The following is a 24,459-nucleotide window of genomic DNA, read 5'->3' on the forward strand; positions in this document are numbered from 1 at the left end:
GGACTGCTCTGAGTGGCCAGTGCCAGCAGGTGACGTCAGAGGCTCCTTCTGATAGGCTCTTACCTCTTTTGGTAGCCAATCCTCCTTCCTTGGTAGCCAAACCTCCTTTTCTGGCTATTTAGAGTCTCTGCTTTGGGGAATTCTTTAGATAACAAATGCAAGAGCTCATCAGAGTTCCTCTGCATCTCCCTCTTCATCTTCTACCAAAGGATCGACCGCTGACTGCTCAGGATGCTTGCAAAAGCGCAACAAAGTAGCAAGACGACTACCAGCAACATTGTAGCGCCTAATCCTGCCGGCTTTCTCGACTGTTTCCAGGTGGTGCATGCTCTGGGGGTAGCCTGCCTTCACCCTGCACCAGAAGCTCTGAAGAAATCTCACGTGGGTCTACGGAATCTTCCCCCTGAAACCCTGAAACCCCGAAACCGGTCCCAGGATGCTTGTTTCCGGTTCAGTGAGGACCTGGCTTGGCAGTTCGGGCTGGACTGTTCCCATGAGGAACAGGATCAAGACTGATTTGCATATGGCTGGGTCCAAACTGGGGTGGCATGGTAAGCAAAAGAACAATGGATTAAACCCAGATCTGTGACTGGGGGTGAGTGTTTGACAATGTTCAGCATTCCGTCCATCACTTGTTGTTTTTGCTTTGTCGCCCTAAATGGGAAGGGTATGCCCAGACGTGGGTCCCGTGCTTCCCCATACCACTGGATTCAAGCTAGCCTGGCTGATGAGGGGTGAAACCCCGAAACCGGTCCCAGGATGCTTGTTTCCGGTTCAGTGAGGACCTGGCTTGGCAGTTCGGGCTGGACTGTTCCCATGAGGAACAGGGTCAAGACTGATTTGCATATGGCTGGGTCCAAACTGGGGTGGCATGGTAAGCAAAAGAATGATGGATTAAACCCAGATCTGTGACTGGGGGTGAGTGTTTGACAATGTTCAGCATTCCGTCCATCACTTGTTGTTTTTGCTTTGCCGCCCTAAGTGGGAAGGGTATGCCCAGACGTGGGTCCCGTGCTTCCCATGCCACTGGATTCAAGCTAGCCTGGCTGATGAGGGGTGAAACCCCGAAACCGGTCCCAGGATGCTTGTTTCTGGTTCAGTGAGGACCTGGCTTGGCAGTTCGGGCTGGACTGTTCCCATGAGGAACAGGGTCAAGACTGATTTGCATATGGCTGGGTCCAAACTGGGGTGGCATGGTAAGCAAAAGAACGATGGATTAAACCCAGATCTGTGACTGGGGGTGAGTGTTTGACAATGTTCAGCATTCGGGTCCCGTGCTTCCCATGCCACTGGATTCAAGCTAGCCTGGCTGATGAGGGGTGAAACCCAGAAACCGGTCCCAGGATACTTGTTTCCGGTTCAGTGAGGACCTGGCTTGGCAGTTCGGGCTGGACTGTTCCCATGAGGAACAGGGTCAAGACTGATTTGCATATGGCTGGGTCCAAAGTGGGGTGGCTTGGTAAGCAAAAGAGCGATGGATTAAACCCAGATCTGTGACTGGGGGTGAGTGTTTGGCAATGTTCAGCATTCCGTCCATCACTTGTTGTTTTTGCTTTGTCGCCCTAAGTGAGAAGGGTATGCCCAGACGTGGGTCCTGTGCTTCCCATGCTACTGGATTCAAGCTAGCCTGGCTGATGAGGGGTGAAACCCCGAAACCGGTCCCAGGATGCTTGTTTCCGGTTCAGTGAGGACCTGCCTTGGCAGTTCGGGCTGGACTGTTCCCATGAGGAACAGGGTCAGGACTGATTTGCATATGGCTGGGTCCAAACTGGGGTGGCATGGTAAGCAAAAGAAAGATGGATTAAACCCAGATCTGTGACTGGGGGTGAGTGTTTGACAATGTTCAGCATTCCATCCACATCCATCACTTGTTGTTTTTGCTTTGTCGCCCTAAGTGGGAAGGGTATGCCCAGACGTGGGCCCCGTGCTTCCCATGCCACTGGATTCAAGCTAGCCTGGCTGATGAGGGGTGAAACCCCGAAAACGGTCCCAGGATGCTTGTTTCCGGTTCAGTGAGGACCTGGCTTGGCAGTTCGGGCTGGACTGTTCCTATGAGGAACAGGGTCAAGACTGATTTGCATATGGCTGGGTCCAAACTGGGGTGGCATGGTAAGCAAAAGAACGATGGATTAAACCCAGATCTGTGACTGGGGGTGAGTGTTTGACAATGTTCAGCATTCCGTCCATCACTTGTTGTTTTTGCTTTGTCGCCCGAAGTGGGAAGGGTATGCCCAGACGTGGATCCCGTCTTCCCATGCCACTGGATTCAAGCTAGCCTGGCTGATGAGGGGTGAAACCCCGAAACCGGTCCCAGGATGCTTGTTTCCGGTTCAGTGAGGACCTGGCTTGGCAGTTCGGGCTGGACTGTTCCCATGAGGATCAGGGTCAAGACTGATTTGCATATGGCTGGGTCCAAACTGGGGTGGCATGGTAAGCAAAAGAACGATGGATTAAACCCAGATCTGTGACTGGGGGTGAGTGTTTGACAATGTTCAGCATTCCGTCCATCACTTGTTGTTTTTGCTTTGCCGCCCTAAGTGGGAAGGGTATGCCCAGACGTGGGTCCCGTGCTTCCCATGCCACTGGATTCAAGCTAGCCCGAAACCGGTCCCAGGATGCTTGTTTCCGGTTCAGTGAGGACCTGGCTTGGCAGTTCGGGCTGGACTGTTCCCATGAGGAACAGGGTCAAGACTGATTTGCATATGGCTGGGTCCAAACTGGGGTGGCATGGTAAGCAAAAGAACGATGGATTAAACCCACATCTGTGACTGGGGGTGAGTGTTTGACAACGTTCAGCATTCCGTCCATCACTTGTTGTTTTTGCTTTACCAAAAGACTGCAACACTGGTCCTCTGGGTCCCCTCTCAGCCTGATGAGCATGGTCCCTGAAACATAGCAACTCTGTCCAAGTGACTCCCACAGTCCAGTGACTCTTCAGTCCAAGTTTGGTGGAGGTAAGTCCTTGCCTCCCCACGCTAGACTGCAAAGCTGTGTACCGCGTGATTTGCAGCTGCTCCGGCTCCTGTGCACTCTTCAAGGATTTCCTTCATGCACAGCCAAGCCTGGGTCCCTGGCACTCCATCCTGCAGTGCACAACCTTCTGAGTTGTCCTCCAGCTTCGTGGGACTCCCTTTTGGGACTTCGCGCGGACTCCGGTTCACTCTTTTTCTAAGTGCCTGTTAGGGTACTTCTGCGGGTGCTGCCTGCTTCTGTGAGGACTCCCTGAGTTGCTGGGCGCCCCTTCTGTCTCCTCCTCCAAGTGGCGACATCCTGGTCCCTCCTGGGCCACAGCAGCACCCAAAAATCTCTGCCGCAACCCTTGCAGCTAGCAAGGCTTGTTTGCGGTCTTTCTGTGTGGGAATACCTCTGCAAGCTTCATCGCGACGTGGGACATCCGTCTTCCAAAGGAGAAGTCCCTAGTCCTCTTCTTTCTTGCAGAACTCCAAGCTTCTTCCACCTGGTGGCAGCTTCCTTGCACCTTCAGCTGGCATTTCCTGGGCTCCTGCCCACTCTCGACACTGTTGCGACTATTGGACTTGGTCCCCTTGTCTTACAGGTACTCAGGTCCGGAAATCCACTGTTGTTGCATTGCTGGTGTTTGTTCTTCCTGCAGGATCCCCCTATCACGACTTCTGTGCTCTCTGGGGGTAATAGGTGCACTTTACACCTACCCTTCAGGGTCTTGGGGTGGGGTATTTTTCTAACCTTCACTGTTTTCTTACAGTCCCAGCGACCCTCTACCAGCTCACGTAGGTCTGGGGTCCATTCGTGGTTCGTATTCGACTTTTGTAGTATATGGTTTTTGTTGCCCCTATACCTATGTGCTCCTATTGCAACCTATTGTGATTCTACACTGTTTGCATTACTTTTCTTGCTATTACTTACCTAATTTTGGTTTGTGTACATATCACTTGTGTATATATCTTACCTTCTTACTGAGGGTACTCACTGAGATACTTTTGGCATACTGTCATAAAATTAAGTACCTGCCTCCTACACCCCCTCCTGCAAAAACAAAATAGAAGGCCTAGCCCCAGGGAATGGGGTCCAAGGGGCTGAAATTGGCCAGGGGAGGTGGGCAACATGGACCTGCTCCTGCTGGGCATATCCAAAGGTCATGCACAGCATGCAGTTGGGTGGTTGGGTGCAGGGACTGGCCACATGCCGTATGCGCCAGATGTTGGATTAACATATAGTAATGATTACTTTACGTTAAAGAAACATAGAAATTCACTGAAAACATAAAGGTTACAGGAACGTTATAGTTAGGAAGGAAATAGAATTTAAAAAAACATAGAAATTCACTTATAAAAATAAATGTTACAGGCATGTTATAGTTAGGCTCACTCGTGCCCTTGGGCAACTGTAACTCGCCTCCTTGCCATGCACTGCTAACTACCCCACAAATTGTGGCACTCATGGCATCTTCGATAACATCATTCATAATATCAATGTTATATTTGCAGTAAAATGTTTGACTTTTGACAAAAAGACTGTGCATGTAGGGGGCACACGTTATAGTTACCTTAGGGCACGAGTTATAGTTACTTAAGATAACGCTAACTGTAACAGGTGAATTTCTATGGTGTTGTATGTTTAAAATGTGAGCCTAACTATAATGTCCCTGTAACCTTTGTTTTTTTAAGTGAATTTCTATGCTTTTTAAAATTCTATTTCCTAACTATAACTTTAACATCATTGCAACCTTTGGCTTTTTCAGTGAAAATATATATATATATATATATATATATATATGTGCACCCGTGAACAATCTTGTGAGATCGAAATGAGTCAGGTTGCCAGTGCAGTAAAACCAATGATAATTCTTCACTGCCACTTTTTGAGTGCGCCTCATACGTCTGTAAAAGGATGGTGTTTTTGGAACATCTACAAAATGGCAGGGGAAATGCAGCTGCCGCAGATTGTTGCGGCATGGTTCTGCATAGCTATCAAAGTGGGCTGAATCCAGAGCAAAGATGGGGATTGTATTTGAGATATTCAGCACCGTTCTGGCAAAACCACAGACATTTACCACTAGAGGGATTGAATGGATTTGTAGCGGACTACAAATTCCAGCCTGCAGTATAATGATAACCCATCTGGGTGTCCACTATGGATTAAAATATAAATAGTGCAAATGCTTGGTGGTTCACCTGCAAGTTACATCATCTGTGAATACTTACACCTGTGAACAAGCTTGTGAGAGAGAAACGTGTCAGGTTGCCAGTGCAGTCGAACTAATAAAACCTCTTCACTGCCACTTCGCAAGTGCGCCTAAAGGAAGGTGTTCTGTATGTGTGTATATATATATATATATATAAATATATATATATGTATATATATATATATATATATATATATCATCACCAAAGGTTACAGGGACATTATAGTTAGGCTCACATGTTAAATGGACCTAACCATAAAATTCATCAGTTATACTTAGAGTTACCTCACGTAACTATAACTTGTGCCCTAAGGCAACTATAACTCGCGCCCCCACCATGCACGTTTTTTTCATGAATTTTTTTACTGTAAATTTTACAGTGATATTATCAATGATGTTATCAAAGATGTCATGAGTGCCGCAATTTGTGGGGTAATTAGCAGTGCATGGCGAGGGCGCGAGTTATAGTGGCCGGGCACTGAGGTCAACCACTATAAGCATGGAACCTTGTACTGTGCAAGGCTTTCACCAGTGTGCAGCGGAGGTTGCCCGCAAGACGTGGCATGCAGCCAGACCTTGCATTCAACCCCTTAACCATCCAACCCCATGCTGCACATGGCCTTTGGCTGTGCTCGGCAGGTGATGGCCGCCGCTTCTCTGGGTGTGAGAATAGGTGTGAGAGGGTGTATCTGGGGATGAGAGTGGCTGTGAGAGTGTCTGTTTGGGTTTCAGAGTGCATAGATCAGTGCGTCAGTGTGTGCGCTGCTCTGTGAGTGGATTCATGAGGGTGTCAGTCGGTCTGTGAGTGGGTGTATGTGAGTCTGTGAGTTGGTGTATAACTGTCACATGGGGTCAGTGAGTGGGTGCATGAGGATCTGACTGGGGCTGTGACTGGTTGCATGAGGGTCTGAGTGGGTCTGTGAGTGGGTGCATGAGTGACTGAGTGGGTCTGAGTGGGTCTGTGAGTGGGTGTGTTAGTGTCTGAGTGGGTGTGTGAGTGGGAGAAAGAGACTGAAAGAGAGAGAGAAAGTGAGTTAGATGGAGAGATACATAGGTATCTCGAGTTTTTTAGGCTTTGGTGTATGATAGAATTAGAATGAGATAATTCCTCCCAGTTTGGAAAAGAAAATGTGTTTATCAATTGAAAATAGTAAGATCACCTTTCAGCATGAGCTTTAAACATTTGAATAAAAAAAAAATAAGTAAAGGAGGAAATGACCAGGGACACGCCCGGATTCCGACCCTAAACGCTCTGGCCCGTATTTATACTTTTTTTGCGCCGCATTTGCGTCGTTTTTTGACGCAAAAACGGCGCAAACTTGCAAAATACCATTGTATTTTGTAGGTTTGCGCCGTTTTGCTTCAAAAAGCGGCGCAAATTCGGCGCTAAAAAAAGTATAAATACGGGCCTCTGTGTGAAGCTTTGCGACATTCATACTCGAGTTATTTATTTATTTAAATATTTTTTAGCCCTTTTGGGATGTCTGGGACCACAGGGGGAACCTCAACGCATCCCTGCAGTCACTGCCTATATTTATTTACTTTTTTGTAATATACCCTTATGGACTATCTGGGACTGCGGGGGGCCTCAGGGCCTCCCCATGGTCCTGGCTATATTTATTTTCTTTTTTTTGTAATATGCCGTTATGGGCTGTCTGGGACAATGGGGGGGAGCCTCAAGGCCCCCTCGCGGTCCCTGACTATATTTATTTATTCATATTGTAATATGCCCCTATGGGCTATCTGGAACCGCAGTGGGACCCTCAAGGTGTCCCCTGCGGTCCCATTGCTCCAGCAAGCAGGCAGCTGCTTTTAACAGCAGCTGCCTGGTTGCTGGAAGAATGCTTTTATCTCTGTTCCCTGCACGCTTATCTGTGCCCAGGGAACAGAGATGACAACTCTGCTTTTTGACAGCAGAACCTGTTCAACCTGGCCAAAGGCTTCCACAGCTACTGCTCATGACTGAAGTTCAGTCATGTGCAGTGGGCTCCACAGCCAAGAGATCTTGTTGGCAAGGTAGGAGAAGGAGTGCCCTCTGTTGCGGCTGCAGCAAATTCTTTGGACTTGAGTGAGGGTTGTGGAATGGAGACCAATGGTGGGCCAGTGAAAGGAGAGTCTGATTGATGAGACTGGGTCCTTTGTTTGTGAAGGGCTTTTTATGCAAGGGAGAGAACCTTGAATTTCCACCTCTTGTACACAGGCAGCCAGTGAAGACATCTGAGTTGGGGGATGATGCAGGTCCACCTGGGGAGGTCCATGGCAAGTCTCGCTGCTGCATCCTGGATTGTCTTTAGGCAGTGGAAGAGCTGGTTGGGGAGTCCAAAGTAAAGGGTGTTTACATAGTCTAGTCTGCTGGTGATGATGGCTTGCGTTACCGTCTTTCTGGTTTCAATGAGGATCCACCTGAAGATCTTCCATAGCATGCAGAGGCTGTGGAAGCTGGGGGATGCCAATGCGTTTATCTGTTGTTTGAAGGTGAGTTTGCCATCTATGATGATGCTGAGATTGTGGGCATGTTCAGTCGGGGTCAGGGGTTGTCTGTGCGTAGAGGGCCACCATGAGTCATCCCAGTGGGAGATGTTGTTTGCAAAGATGATCACCTTTGTCTTGTCCGTTTTCAGCTTCAAGCAGTTGGATTTCATTCATTTTGCAACGTTGGTCATGGCATTGCTGATGTTGTATCTAGGAGTGGCATTGTTTTCAGAGAGATAGAGTTTGACTTGAGTGTCATCGGTTTAAGAGATGATGTTTAGTCTGTGGGAACAAACAATCTCGGCCAACAACCTCATGTAAATGTTGAAAAGGGTGGGTCTGAGTGAGAATCCCTGGGGGATGCAGCATATGGTGATTTTTGGATCCTAGGTAAAAGGTGGGAGGCGGACTCTCTTGGTGCATCCTGTGAGAAAGGCATAGAACTATTTGAAGGTGTTGCTTCGGATCCCAATGTGGTGGAGTCTGAAAGTGAGGGCGTAGTGGGAGATATTCATTTTTAGAATCTTAGACGAAAAGAGCACCAAGAGGCACAAAGCGCCACTCACGATTATCTGGCCGTGCCACACTAGGGGAAAGTCACAAATTCAGGCCGACCACGATGGAACGCTGGTCAGATACAGGGACCAGATAGTCCCGATGAAAAATCACCTTCTCAAGTCCGGCACAAACAGTTCCATTAAATCTAGAGGGGGCCACGAGGAGGAGGCTTTTGGCATAATGAGGAGGTCGAGTATAACAGACAGTCATTGCTGTAGCGCAAAGGCCCAGTCATCACTGGAGCTTCGCATTGTTTGATCAGCATGAATGGTTGCTGTGATGCAAGGTGCAGGTCTCATGTTGTCAGTCGTTAGTTTTCCTTCAGTTAGGGACAGAGGTCTGATCCCTGCATGACATACAGGTTTTAAAACGGAAGGTTTAGGCCTGGCAAAAGGTTTATTTTAGCAGGTCAAAATGGCAGTTTAAATCTGCACTACATTCTGCAGTGGCACTCCTGAAACATGTTTTAAAAGGCTACATTTGAGGGTGGCACGGTGTGTGTTCTAGGTAGCTAGTAGCATTTAATTTACTGGCCCTGGTTTCATGTAGCACTATTTAATAGGGAGTTACAAATAAAACAAATATGCCGTTTAGGTTTAGGCTAATATGAGTTTATTTTAAGGAAAGTGCACAAAAACATTTGCGCTGTTTGAAAAGTACGTCCTAAAAAAGCCACTTGCAAAAAGTGATTTGTTATGAGTTTCTAAACCCATTTTTCAATTGGGTAACGTGTTGCTGAATCTAAAAATGGGTTTAGTACATAAAAAAGTCATTATTTGTTCCAAACCCTGATATTTTGCAAACTGTACGCTGTTCAACTGCACACTAGCTATGTACATCAATCCATGGGTTTTCAAAAAATGTGTCAAAATATTCTCTTCCAACATTCTCAACAATTCAGTCCCGTCAGTAAATAACATGAAGCTTCTCTGCATTAGGAGCTTGAGTATTAAAAAGAAGAAATTTAGTACAACAAATGAGCATTTATAATATGACTATTAAGAATTTCTGCAGCAACAAAGGTCAATCTGTGACTTCTAAGCAATGAGTAGCTCCATTTATACCAACTCTGCGAAACACTACAAACTTGACTGTATGCCTGCCTGTCTAGAATATCACAATGTACTATATATATTAGGTCAGCATTTCCATAAGAAATGCCTTTATTGTTTTTGTTAATAACTTTGGTGCTGTTTGAGAAATCACCACAAAACTTTATCCTTTTTCAAAGTTTGTGCATAGAAAGTTTCAGGGTGTTCCATCAAGCAGGTACTGAGGAAAGTGGGGGGTACTAAAACACAAAATACCCATTAATTTTCTATATACTTTTTAAAGACGCACTATGCCAAAAACTGCTGATCAGAAATACACAAAATTTGGCAGGAAACTACATTGTGGTCCAGAAGGCATGCTTTTTGTGATCTGGTGTAAATCTGTTCAGTAGTATTGGAAATATAAAGCTGCAGAAATATTTGTATATTTGGACGTTTGGGTTAGAGGGACATATCTGCAGGGGAATCCCGTGCTCGCAGTAACAGCCATAGCAAATGAAAGGGTTAATGTCTTCTTATCTATTACACAACAGCACACGCAAACGCAAGCCAAGCAATGGATTTAGGGATGAGAGGGATGAGTGTGACCCGGTTTTTATTTTGATTCAGGCAACACTGTTCCACGTTAAATGCTGACTTCACAAGCAGCTAAGCTGTGACCTGGTTTTCATTCTGGAGTGTTTGGTTAAAAAAACCTTGCCATTTGATCAGATTTTCCTTTCCTTTTGAATATGTTTGCATAAAGGTTGAAGAACCTCAACTAACCCGCAAAAACTAAAAAAAAAGTAAAAAGACTGTAAATAATTACGTCTCAGAAGCAATTAGTGTACTTAAGATTTTAAGATACAAAATAAAACATAAAACTATGACCCGTGCTTTCACTGCATTATTCTCCACACACGTCCCAACTCATACATAGTTTATGGTTCTAATGATGTAAAGTGATGTGCTATAGTGTTTACTACCACAGCTGTGCAGCACTGCAAATAATAGGTGTAGTAGGTGTTAACACTACTCCAAATTAATTGTTTTATTGTGCTCATCTTGGAAGGATGGCAGTTAGAGACTACCTATCACTGCCTGGATTAAAGAGTGCACTGGTGTTGGGCAAGTTTGAACTGGTGCCTGTCCACTTCATTCCTTTATGTAGACCACCTACCTAACGCAGAATGACATTTGCACCAAACCAACGGCTGCACCCTGTAGTTTTTGCATGGTCCGTTGGTGAAAATGTTGTTTGGTATCAGTCGTTTGGTGTAGGTTACTCTGCAAAATTGTACTGGCATAGTGCGCAATTGTACGACATGGAAACATTTCCCACATAGGATCTAAAATGACCCAGGAAAGCTCTGTAGCTAAGGTGCTGTTCACCCCAATCTCAACTCCACCAACTAACCTCCAGTCCAGCTCACGCCGGTTCAAAGAGATGTTAGTATCTGCTGTCAGTACCCTCCTAGGGTATCCTTCTGGAAAACATAGTCTTGTGGGCAGTCAGAAACGTCCTCATGAAATGAACCAGAAATGCAGGTGTTTCTGCACTATACTCAAGTTAGTTTGCCTCCCATGTCAAGCCAGATTATCTATCTTTGAGATATGATTTTAATGCTGATTGTATTTTCCACACCAGAGGTCCAGATACATATTAAGTAACACTTTTATTTGAGCGTGACACTGGTCTGGTGCAATAGCTGTCAGTGAGGTTCAAGCTTACTGACAAAGGAGAAACTGTAGGGATGTTATCCTGCACACCAGTTTCCAAATACTGATTGCTTAGAAGGGGTGTGTTATTGATAATTTGAAATATCACCATGACTGCCTTAGCTTGGTGTAGTGGAAAATATACTGAGGGAAAGATACTACCATTTTCAGAGCACCTTAGCATGGGGGCAATTTATAATTTCTCAGGCCAAAGCAAAGGCTAAAAATCATAGTTTGATATAGAAGTTCAAAATTTCTTGCTGTTGTCATTTTAATTCAGGTAGGAGAAGTGTACTCCTAAAAAAAAGTAGCACCTTTTTTCTGTACTTCATAGAGACTGGAAATTGTGGACTGCTTTTGGATTTTAGGACACAAAGGGGGTCATTACAACCCTGGCGGTCAAAGACCGCCAGGGCTGTTGTGGCGATTGCACCGCCAACAGGCTGGCGGTGCAATCCAGGGAATTATGACCGGAGTCGGCGGTTTCCCGCCACATTTGAACCGACAGGAAAAGTTTGGCGGTACGGGGAGTCGCGGGGCCCCCTGACAGGGCCCCATGCAGCTTTTCACTGTCTGCACAGCAGACAGTGAAAAGCGCGACGGGTGCAACTGTACCCGTTGCACGGCCGCAACACCGCCGGCTCCATTTGGAGCCGGCTCCTGGGTTGCAGCCGAGTTCCCCACTGGGCCGGCGGGGATCTCATAATGATCACAGCAGGAGTGTCAGATCTTCCCGCCAAGGTCATAATGAGGGCCAAAGTATTCTAGGTGAGTTGCTTGGGGCTAGGGAAAACAGTTTCATTGCCTAAGAATAAATGTGGGAGCGAGGTCTGTAAAGCGTCCACAAACTATTGCATAAACATGTATTTGCCCAATATTTTTTTTAATGATAACTTGTAGTTGAAAAACCATTGCAGGTATTAAAAATTTCTGGAAAGATGCATAATGTAGAAGGAATTGAAAATGTATGTACTGATGAAGGCACATAATTAGTAGGGGTGGGCAGAACTGGCAGAATTTGATTATGTGGAATTCCATGGAGTTACATTAAAATTCTGTAAGATTTTGCAGAGTTCCATAATGGGGCAGATTGGGCATTTGGTACTATTTTCCTAGTGCAAAATGCAACCTCTGGTTCAAAAATGGATGCGAGGATATATTTAGTGCTAAGAAAATAGCACAGCCAAACACCACTCCGCACTCTTACATACTCTGCAATGATTCCTGCAGAGTATGTAAGGGCACCACCATCAAGCGATATGCAGTGGTTTCTAAACTTTAGTAACCACTGTATATCACTCTGTAGTGCATAACGTTTGGTGCCCTTACATATTCTGCAGTAATCACTAGGTAAGGGTGCTAAGGGGTATTCACTGCTGTGCTGTGCAGTGAGTTTAAACAGGGCCAAAAGTGAGAGAAATCGCTTTATATTTAAGAAGCATTTGCAATGTAATGGGTCTCACGTTTACTCGAGTTAAAGATATTAGCGCTGTAAACTCCTAACTGGACTTTTCCTGCCACACAAACTGAAAAGTAAAACAGTTTCACATAAGCGAGCCGACAGCCGCCATGAGCACAAAGCAAACCCACAAAAGGAAACAGAAGTTCGCACGCAGTGAAACATATCTCCAAAAGAGCAATTATCCATGTAAGAGGCAAAAGTGCAAGTATCCATGTAACAGGGTCTATGTCATGCAAGGCGCTCTACTACTGCCCAGCGACATCACGCTGCCTACGAAATATAGAGAAAAAATAGTGCAGAAACCATATGGAAAACATGGAGCCTGGTATGTTTTCAGTAGTTGCCCGGTACACTCGAGGCGGGCTAAACACTGGAAAGGCATGTCTTTCACTGATTAAATCAATCGAATTTTAAATGGCAAGCCCACGAGCCAACCAAACTGATAGGCTTGACATGGGCTTTGCCCTCAATCCTAAAAACCACTGCAGATTAAGCCAAATAGTTGCAGTGTATGTAAAGGCACCAAGATGCGTGCGCTTCAGTGGTTTCTAAACAGAAATGCAAGAGGGAGCAGTCCCTATAATTTTAAAAAACACTGCAGATTAAAGTTTAGTCTGCAGTGGTTTTTAAACATAGGATGACTGCTCCCTCTTCCAGCCCTCTTTAGAAACAATTCACAGCAGAGTAATTCTGCCAGTGGAGTAATGCAGAATTATCAAATTCCTTCAATTCTGACGGCAGAATTAATAATTCCACCCAGGCCTAATAATTAGATGCAGAAACAACACTGCTGACAGCTTTCTTCCCTTCAGGAGCATTAAGAGAATTTTAGAATAAGGGTGTAATATTGCTGTGTTATAATATTAGTGGAGGCATTTATGAATATGTGACATTCAGAAAGGAGTTTGTTCAAACGTATTTGCAAAACATCTTGTTGGCATGAATTGAGGTAAACATAAAAAATATAAGTTTTCTACCACTATGTTGTCCCATGTAGAATTTATCTTTGAACTCCCATCCCTGGCTGAGTCCATTGAGGTGGTATTTACCTTCCTAGATGGGGAGAGAACACCTGTAATGAAGCATACCATAGAAAAATGTGATTGGGATTTTTCCTCCTGATATCTTCAGGTACCTGTGATGTGCGAGTAGACAAACAATTGAGTCCCTCATGAGGAATCCACACACCTAGTGTTTGGTATGGCTTTAGGGAGATTGTACGAGAGTGTATTTCCTCCCTCTCCCCTTTGTGTATGTGATTGGGTCAAATTCGTTTTTGAGCTTCTGGCACATGGAAAACCACTCACTGGAGGATTCACCAGAAGGGAGTACTTCATGGTAATAGCAGTGTTTACCACTGTGAGAGGAAGAATTAAAGGGGGCATTTCATTTATGTTATGTTTTGTTAAATTGGCCCTCATTACAACTTTGGTGTGTCTGCTGCGCGGCCGCCAATGCGGCCGTACTCCTGCGGTGGCCATTTGGAGATCCCTGCTGGGCCGGCAGGCGGAAACCTAGTTTTCGGCCGCCAGCCCATCGGAGATCTCGCCCGCAGCATGGGAGCCGTATCCAAATGGAGCCGGCGGTGTTGCGGCGGTGCGACGGGTGCAGTTGCACCCGTCCTGCTTTTCACTGTCTGCTATGCAGACAGTGAAAAGCTCCATGGGGCCGTGGCAGGGGGACCCTGCACTGCCCATGCCCCCATGGGCCCCGCGACTCCCCTTTCCGCCAGCCTTTTCATGGAGGTTCATACCGCCATGAAAAGGCTGGCGGGAGGGGGACTCGTAATCCCCTGGGCAGTGCTACCCTGGGGGATTATAACCGCCCCGGAACAAAGTGGCGGGAAAACGCCAGTCCCAGCGGTGCGTCCATGGGAAGCACCGCTAGCTTGTTGGCGGTGCTTCCGACGAAACAGCCCTGACGGGCTTTGACCGCCAGGGTTGTAATGAGGGCCATTATGTCCATTTGTAGAGCGGACAGCTCACGACTCATGTGGTATGGTATCCTGGCGCTGAAAAACAGGAGTGACGTGGGCTGAGCCAGGGCCAAGACTTGATGTGGAGCCATGCTTCAGTTCCTTGTGAAATTCAAGAACAGAGGAGGCAGCTCTAATGTGTGGGAGTAGATTGTTCTAGGCTTTGGGAGCGAGGTAGGAAAAGGCCCAGCCGCCCGGGTTCTGCGTTTGCAAGGGATGTGTGCAAGTAGGAGTCCAAGCAGAGGTGTTGGGTAAGTATATGGAAGTTAATGTGATTGATGTTTAAGGTGGGGCTGACGTTGTGTAAGGCTTTGTATATGTGCATGAGGTGTTTGAAGAGTGCCACTTTGCGGATGGGGAGCCAGTAAAGGGCTTTGAGGTGTGGGGTGATGTTGCAGAGCAGGCAGTCTGCTTTCTTGCCAGGTTGAATTGGGCCCCTGCCTTCCCTGTGGTAGATACAGTGGGTTTACTATCACTAAAATATCATTCCAGACCGTGCTGCCATGTCTTGATTGACTTGATGACTTACCATCTAGAGCTTCTTTTCAATGGGCTGCTGATCAAAGGTTTCCTGATGTGATCTGTAAATGAGGTGTGGTCGGTGGGTTTGGTTGGGTCAGACTTAATACTGTTTCAACAATCAGTCCGGAGTGAGCATTAGTTATTTAACTTCACCACGGGTTCCAATTAAATTGTATCTAAAATTAACTTTGTAATTACTGTTGTTACATCCAACTCCTCATTCCATGTCCCTCACAGATACGTTGTGTCTTTATACACCGACATGTTCCCACCTCGGTGCACAGAGAATCTTTGAGAAAGATGCTGGAAAAGTATATAAATGCATAACAAAATATACACAAATGCAAACTTCGCCAGGTCTAATAGAGGCAATCTTAAAAAATGTTTTTTCCGCGGTTTCACACAATGGTGTATTTAAAATTGTATCATAGAAACATCTGGCCATGTGTGTAAAAGCTGTTTATACAAACGAATTATATAAATTGATTTTGTCCAAACCAATGGTCAGAGTTCCAGAGCATCAGATTAGTACAACAGCTATAGTCCTTGACGACGAACAAAAGAAAGGATGGATTTGTTTTATAAAAGCACATACATGTGCAGCAGTACATACATGTGCACTCAATGCAGCTGTCTAGTTAACATATTATTCCACAAAAACACACTAAGCAACCTATCTGTCAGACAAAAACAGTGCTGTTAAGTGGTGACTTTGTATTAGGAGCTCTACATGTGAAATGAAAGCCATTTTCTTCCTTGTGAAGACAGAGGGGCTACTTAGATACTGGTGAGTGGCCCATCAGCCTACCAGATCAGCACACTCTTTGGTCTCCACTGTTCTTGGGGAGATATCATAGGCTATAGAGATCACTTTTTGAGCACGGATCTCTAAAGCCTTTATTGCAACTGTCCCTGCAAGCAGTTGCAGTGAGCGGTGTTAACTTTGTGGAGAGGGCAATATGTTTGTTGCATCCATACAGCAAAGTATTTTGTTTTCCAGACAGATAATCATGTACCAAATTTACCCTTTCAGCACAGTCACCCCAGATTTTTCACCTTTCTTAGGACACGGTTTTTGTTGGCTGTAGGACTCTGCACTTTCCCACAGCTAAATAGTAGTAAAGTGCCTGTGCTTCCCCGCTATGTGCTGTGCATTGCAACTCTTTATTTGGCCAAATTCATTTCCTCATGAGTCCATTTTGAATGGCGCCTAAAGTGCACCAAGTGCATGGAAAGTTAAATAGCATACGTCGTCTGCAGTGTACATTTACAATACCCATATATGTGGAAAAAAGGGATTTCTGCCAAGAGCACCACTGTGCTCTGGCTATGTTGCAGTTTAAATATATTGCAGTGACACATGGCAAGAGAAATTGCCTTTGGCATGTAGAAAAATACTATATTAACATAGATATAAGTCACCTTTAAAGTGTGCCTAGCAAGGCCACAGGGCAAGGGTGCTAATATAAAAAGAATGGGCACACTACATACTAGGGTTTGTGCACCCTCAGTGAAATAAAAGCCAAACATTATTTCACTATGCAGGCCAGGCTAACCATTTAACTAACAGGCCTAAGTGAAATTAACATTTTCATTTTCCACCCACCATTATAAAAGAACTAGAGACATGCTTCAAAGTCATTTCCTGCTTAGTTTTTTTTTTAAAGTCTGACAATGATGACATTAGATGTTAGATAAATGAAGCAGAAAAATAAAGCCAGAACTGGTTTAGAACCAATTCTGTCACTCATGGCTTCTCCAGAACTGGAATACATATCTTTGGCTGTGTGATTTAACAACTCTGGCTCTGAGAAAAATAGATTGCTTCTTTACGCAGGAAAGGCCAATACATTGCTGACCACTTACCAGGACCGTACGAAGGAAAGCTTTAGCACCACATTGTTTGACTTGGGGAAAGCTTCTGCTATTCATTTTCAGGACACTCATAGGCAACGGTCCAAGTCACTGTAGTGGGAAAAACAGTTTTGCCACTCATCATACCTCTCCTGGTGGAATACATATCCTTGCTTTGAGAGACAACAACGCTGGTTCAGAGACTGGGCCCAAGAAAGGCTAATTAATATTTACTGCTGACTACTTAGCAGGGATTAGCTATCTGAGAGTAACACAAACAGTTGCCAGGACAAAGATCAGCTTTAGCTCTAGCTTTTTTGTTTTGTCGATGTCAGGCAGAGATTCTCCTATTCTTTCACAGACTCTCACTATACAGTGAGACTACAGCCACAGGAAGAGGGAAGGCCAGTGTTGGCCCTGTCGGGTAAGGGAGGGGCTACAAATATGAAGTTAGACCTACCTGGCGGCAGCTGGATTACACCCTATCAAAACAGGGCCATCAGGGTAATATAACTGTAAGACAAAGAGGAAGTGTTACAAAAGTAGGTGGGGGGGAGATCTGCAAGAAAATTATTAGTATTGGATGGTAGAATTTCCCCAATCACTGGCAAGGGCACAGGATAAGTCTGACACCACCACCTCATCAGAACATTCCTGGACCTGGGAAGTCTCCATCTAAAGATGAAGGCTTGTTGAAAGAGGAATCCTGACTCCTGACTACTGCTGGAAGGGGGACTCACACAAAGTCTCAAGGACTCTAGGACTTCTGAACCCTGTTGGCACCTAGGGACTAGAACTGCTCTCCAAGGTGTGGGCATTCAGGGGCACAAAAAACAGGACTCCAGACTATGACAGGGCCAGTTCACTAAAGAGAACTAGACCTGGTACCCAGAAGTCTTCCCCAGGGAGCTATGGTTTGCCGGACCAACCAGAAGAAGCTTAACCCCAGGCTGAGACTGAAGGTGAAACCTTTCACCTTGACAACCTGCTTGGTGTATCTGACCTACTCTCTATTATGGACAGCCTGAAATTGCACCTAGATTCTGGTACACCATAAACTGTTGATTTTCCATAATGCTTGACTTTTGCTATGAACGTTTTGCCTTAAAACATCAAAAAGTCATATCTCTGGTTCCCCTTAAACTATTAAGATGATTTTAATGTCTGTCTGTTCGTTAAATTTTCCTTGATTTTTCTAAAGTGTTTTTTTTTCAATTTTATTGTGATGTTTTCCATACTTTAAAATTGTTGGTAATCCTTGCACTCTATCAAAATAGGGCCCTCAGGGTAATAGAACTGTAAGAGAAAGAGGAAGTTTTACAAAAGTAGGTGGGGGGGATCTGCAAGAAAATTATTAGTATTGGATGGTAGAATTTCCCCAATCACTGGCAAGGGCACAGGATGAATCTGACACCACCACCTCATCAGAACATTCCTGGACCTGGGAAGTCTCCATCTAAAGATGAAGGCTTGTTGAAAGAGGAATCCTGACTCCTGGCTACTGCTGGAAGGGGGACTCACACAAAGTCTCAAGGACTCTAGGGCTTCTGAACCCTGTTGGCACCTAGGGACTAGAACTGCTCTCCAAGGTGTGGGCATTCAGGGACACAGAAAACAGGACTCCAGACTATGACAGGGCCAGTTCACTAAAGAGGACTAGACCTGGTACCCGGAAGTCTTCCCCAGGGAGCTATGGGTTGCAGGACCAACCAGAAGAAGCTTAACCCCAGGCTGAGACTCAAGGTGAAACCTTTCACCTTGACAATCCACTTGGTGTATCTGACCTACTCTCTATTATGGTCAGCCTGAAATTGCACCTATGTCCTGGTACACCATAAACTGTTGATTTTCCATAATGCTTGACTTTTTCTATGAACTTTTTGCCTTAAAGCATCAAAAATTCATATCTCTGGTTCCCCTTAACCTATTATGATGATTTTCATGTCTGTCTGTTCATTATATTTTCCTTGATTTTTCTAAAGTGTTTTTTTTTTTCAATTTTATTGTGATGTTTTCCATACTTTAAAATTGTTGGTTATCCTTGCACTTAGCACACAGAAAAACTTTCTTCAAAACAAAATACTAATGATCCTGGCATGCCAAACATTTTCTTCCTCACATCAGGGCCATTGATTGATTTCCGTGTCCAGGAATGCCAAGCCTTGCATGGTGATCTTAGGTGGCAAAATATAGTAACATTTGCAACTCCATAGAATTAAGGCCAATAATCCAGTAGTGAGAGGCGGTCAAGTGTTTGTGTCAGCAAAGCCTGCTGAAGCTCCACCAGTGTTACACTGGCACTTCTCCTCCTCTAAATGGGGCTGATATACCACAGGTTTCATATAAAGGGAGACCACAAATTTTCTCTGGGCCTCTGGTGCAGCTAAAGCTTAAATGGCCCACCGTCTCCCTCAGAGAGTTTCAGGAACAGGTCACCAGAACCCTGTCTAAACAACTATTTTGCTTTGTGTTGGTTATGGAGCTTTTTGCATGGTTCTCCTCAAACTTTTTGCCTTCTTGCTCCAATTTTTTTCTGATCTGTTATTGTTGGTTATGATACTCTAGGTAGTTTGCCACTGCTGACTAGTGTAAAGTGCAAGTATTCTCTATCTAAATTGTGATTATGATTGGTTATCCGTGATTGGCATATTTGATTTATTAGTAAGTCCCTAGTAAAGGGTACTAAAAGGTGCCCAGGTCCTGTAAATCAAATGCTATTAGTGGGCCTGCAGCACTGATTGTGCCACCTACATGAGTAGCCCTGTAAACATGTCTCAGACCTGCCACTGCAGTGTCTGTGTGGGCAGTTTGGAACAGCCAGTTCAACCTGGCAAAAGCATCCACTTGCCGGACCCAAACCTTCCCTTTTACTACATGTAAGTCACCCCTAAGGTAGGCCTAAGGCAGCCCCATGGGCAGGGTGCAGTGTATTTAAAAGGTAGGACCTGTACTGTGTGTTTTACCTGTCCTGATAGTTAACTACTGCCAAATTCAGTCTTCATAGTTGCAAGGCCTTTCTCTATCATAGGTTAACCTGGGGATTGCCTTTAAATACCATTAAGTGCAGTTTGCCTTTGCAGATAGAGATGTGGAGAATGGGGTCTTTGTACTCACATTTTAAAAATACATCTTTTGGTAAAGTTGGTTTTTAGATTGTCTGTTTCAAAATGGCACTTTTAGAAACTTTTGGTGAGCAAAACAACTGATGGATTTAACCCAGATCTGTGACTGGGGGGTGAATGTTTGATTTGTTCTGCATTTCGTCCATCAACTGTTCTTTTTGCATTTGCGGCCACAAGTGGGAAGACTTTGCTGAGACGTGGGTCCCGTGCTCACTATGGCACCAGATTCAAGCTAGCCTGGCTGATGAAGGGGTGATACCCCGAAACCAGTCCCAGGATGCTTGTTTCTGGTCCAGGGAGGACCTGGTCTGGCAGTTCGGGCTGGACTGTTCCCATGGGGAACAGGGTCAACCCTGATTTGCATATGGCTGGGTCCAAACTGGAACGGCATGGTGAGCAAAAAACTGATGGATTAAACCCAGATCTATGACTGGGGATGAATGTTTGATTTGTTCTGCATTCCGTCCATCAACTGTTCTTTTTACTCTTAGAAAGTGGGCATTTTTTTGCTTGACCATTCTGTGCCTCTGCTTGGCTGATGAATCCACGTCTAGGTCAGACTGACAGTTGGGCTGTTTGTGAATTCACTCTAGACAGTAAAATAAAGGGAGCTGAGGTGTGTCCTCCATATCCTGATGAGTCTTTCTGGGCTAGAGTGTCAGAGAGGAGCTGCCAACTGCACTTGAAAGGGCTGTGCATGGCCTCACACAATACAGTGTCCAAACCCCTAGAGTGCGACTGAGGCAGGGCTAGGAATAGCCAGGGTCGTGTGCACTACAGAGACTTTCCTTTGAAGTTTGCCCACTGCAAAGGCAGAAATGAGTATACGTAGTGGACCCAAAACCCAAGACATTTAGAACACTTCTGGATCAAGAAGAACCTCTGCCAAGGAGAAGAGTTGAAGAGCTGTGAGGAGAAGTACTGCTCCTTTGCTGTGTGTGCTTTGCTGGGTTAGCCTGCAGTTGCTGCTTCTGCCTTAGAGAGGACAAAGACTGGGCTTTGATGTGTATCCTGCTTGTGAAGTTTCACCAAGAGCTTGGACTGAGCTTGCCTCCTGTTAAGAAATCTCAGGGACATCAAAGACTTTATTTGCAGGCACCTGGGCTCTCTTGCTGAGACCTCTGACTTGCCAAGTGGTGCCACGTCCAGTCCCTGGGCCCCTGGAAGGAGAAGCTGGCAGACCCTGAGTGAAGATCCACGCTCTGGAGCCGAGCAGCAGAAAAATCGATGCAGCACCTGCCTCACAGCTGTAAAATCGACACATGGCCAGTTCAGCGTGACTTCAATGCTGCTGTGCGTCCAGATTTTCCACTCAACATTCCTGGGCATCAAAATCTTCAACATCACCGCACAGACCTGAGGCTGCATGTCTGGAAATTGGTGCATCCCTTCCCTGCAAGGAAAGAATCAACACATCTCTTACCTGGCAGAGGAAGAATCGACACACAGCCTCACTTGTGAGTAAGGAATCAACACATCGCTTGCTTTTCCGATGCACGTTCACCGCTGTAGCTTAATTTTTTATGCATACCAGGTACTTTGTCCTAAAACAATGCATTCACTGATTCTTTTGGATTAAGACACTTTGGGCCATATGTACGAACACATTTGCCCATAGACATAGAATGGGTAAAACCCTTTGATACATCTGGCCCTTTGTACTTTAAAATTTGATATCTTTGCTTGTGTGTGTTAGATTTTGGTACTTTTGGTCTTGTTTGATTTAGATAAATATTGGATATATTTCTAAACTGGTTTGGAGTCCTTTTGTGGTGTTTTCACTGTGTTACTGTAAGTGTTTGTGAAAATACTTTACACATTGCCTCTGAGATAAGCTTGACTGCTTGCGCCAAGCTACCAAGGAGGCGAGCAGGGGTTATCTGAGCTTTGTATCTTCCTTACCCTGACTAGAGAGAGGGTCCCTACTTGAACAGGGTGTAAACTGACTGCCAACTAGACAGCCCATTTCTAACACTTTGTATGTGAAAATATGATATTTTATAATATTTACAATATGCAAGCAATGCTGGGGCACCTCTCATGTGACCATCGAACAAAAGGCACCTAAAGGCCTCTAACTAGAGGAAACTCTTTCATGGTGTGTGTATATCTGTATGTTTGTGCGTGCACCTTTTTGTGTGTATGTACACATGTGTGCATGAGTTTGCACTTATGTGCTTATCTGCCTGGAGATAATGCCATATATGTGTATGTTCCCATTTTTCTGCATGCGTCCACATACATATGTGACAGTAGTAATTCATCCACTATGTGGAGAAATAAATCCCTACTTACATGGTTGATGTGTCTCCAATGCAGTCAGACGCCAACCGAGGTTGTCAGCTTAGCTCATCATGTCACTGTTTCTGTGTATACCCACTTGCTGTTGAGTGTCACAATAATATGACCTACTAACACTGTTGGTAATTCCTCCAACAAAGGAGAAAATTGATTCATATCACACTGTGGCTTCAATTTACTATGCTGTTGCATGAGTGCTTGAAATATACTAGAGACAATACACGATAAAGAGCAGCACGAACATTAGCTTTGTTCTACCTTCCCGTGGAAAATATGAAAGAATCTAATCTAAGTGAAATTTGCCTGCGTGTTGCTTAGTGCCACACAACTGTTTACTAATGGAGGGAGGTTTAACTGGATGAGAACAGCACAGACGCTCATACGATTACAAGCAAAGCCATATCTACAAAGTACAAACTGGCTTTCATTGGAGTTTAGTGCCAAATAAACCCAGGCTAAAACAATGGAACGGCGGACTATTGTATGATTTTCACAAAGATAACGTGTGATATGTGCTAAGTTGCTCGATTTAAGTCGCTTAGTTTCAGTCATTGGCCTTTGCAAAGCAATTTGCATCGGAAAGTATACATGGAGTACAACTGTCAGGAAAGACTTCGCCGTGGCACATTTGCCCCCTCGCAAAAACATTTTCTCGTGATCATAGTGGATGACATCATACGTATGCAACCCTTTGTGACTATAGCACTGCACAACGTTTTACCATTCATGAAATGCAGTGCTGCAGATTTAATGCAGCGCTGAGCTGCCCCAGCTTTAGTAAATCTAGGCCTGTGTTTTTTCTCCGCAGCTCTGAGTTTGGCAGATTAGGGGTGGGGGGGTTTGCCACACGTGATAAATCCCATTACCTCGGAGTGAGGTGTTTACCATGTGTGGTAAACACCTGCTCTTCTGAGTTTTTAAACGGAAAATTGTACATTACATGGTGAATCCGTTTTTAACACACTAAGGGGGTTATTCTAACTTTGGAGGAGGTGTTAATCCGTCCCAAAAGTGACGGAAAAGTGACGGATTTACCACCAGCCGTATTACGAGTCCATTATATCCTATGGAACTCGTAATACGGCTGGTGGTATATCCGTCACTTTACCGTCACTTTTGGGACGGATTAACACTCCTCCAAAGTTAGAATAACCCCCAAAGGGCCATATGTACGAACACCTTTTCCCATAGACACAGAATGGGTAAAAACCTTTGCTATCAAGCGATTTTGCATTTGCAAACAGTGCGAATCGCAAAATTTGGCCGTTTGCGAATGCAAAAATGCCTTTCAGAATGTATGAAAGGCATTCGCAGTGCAATTTTAAGGAATCGCTAAAATAGCAATTCCTTAAAATTGCGACCCCATTTAGAGAATCGCAAATTGCGATTCTCTAAATAGGAAATTGCAAATAAGGAATCCTTATTTGCGATTTCTTAAGCACATGTATCAAGCCTTTCCTAAATGCGAATTGGGCATTTAGGAAATGCAATTACCACCAACAAAAGTTTGGTGGCAACCATGTGCAAATTTTAAAAATGCATTTTAAATGCATTTTTAAAATTGACAAGTAGCGCACACATGCCCGTAAATCATGTGTGTGCTTCACATGTCCGTAAAAATATTTTTGGGGTGCAGCAGAGGGGGCGTTAGGCCCCCAGCACCCTGGGATTTGCATTTCCTAAATTGCAAATTCCTAACTGGAATTCGCAATTTAGGAAATGCAAAACCATTCGCAGCAGGCCCATAGGTGCAAATGGAGCTGGATTCTCTATTTGCGATTCGGTAATAGCGTTTGCAAATTTTAAGAAACCGCTATTACCGAATCGCAAAAATCATACATACCATTTTGCATTTCTTAAATAGCGATTTCTTAAAATTCGCTATTTAAGAAGTGCAATTTGGTTTTGTGATACATCCGGCCCTAAATTCTGCATGTTTACCTTTTTCCTGAAACTTTTGCACCAAAAAACTTCCGTAGGTTTGAGCTGCCTGAATGTATCAGGGTAAAACTGCGAGTGTGTGATAATTAATACACAACTCATAATTCCAATCCCTGTGCAAAAGGTGTTTGCATAGGTTTTTCAATGTAGCTCTTAACTAGTAATGAGGGGGCCATAGAGTAGATTGTGTATGTGAAATCAGTACTTAACTTGTGTGGGTGTATGCTGGGGCTAGGCACCAATTTCCTAACACTGGCACATATTTATGACTATCCACAACATAGTGGCACGGTCTGTGTATTTTTAAACATCAGCTGAAGTTTTAACAATTTAATACT

Source organism: Pleurodeles waltl, chromosome 8 (genome assembly GCF_031143425.1).
Source record: "Pleurodeles waltl isolate 20211129_DDA chromosome 8, aPleWal1.hap1.20221129, whole genome shotgun sequence".
Lineage (NCBI taxonomy): Eukaryota > Metazoa > Chordata > Amphibia > Caudata > Salamandridae > Pleurodeles > Pleurodeles waltl.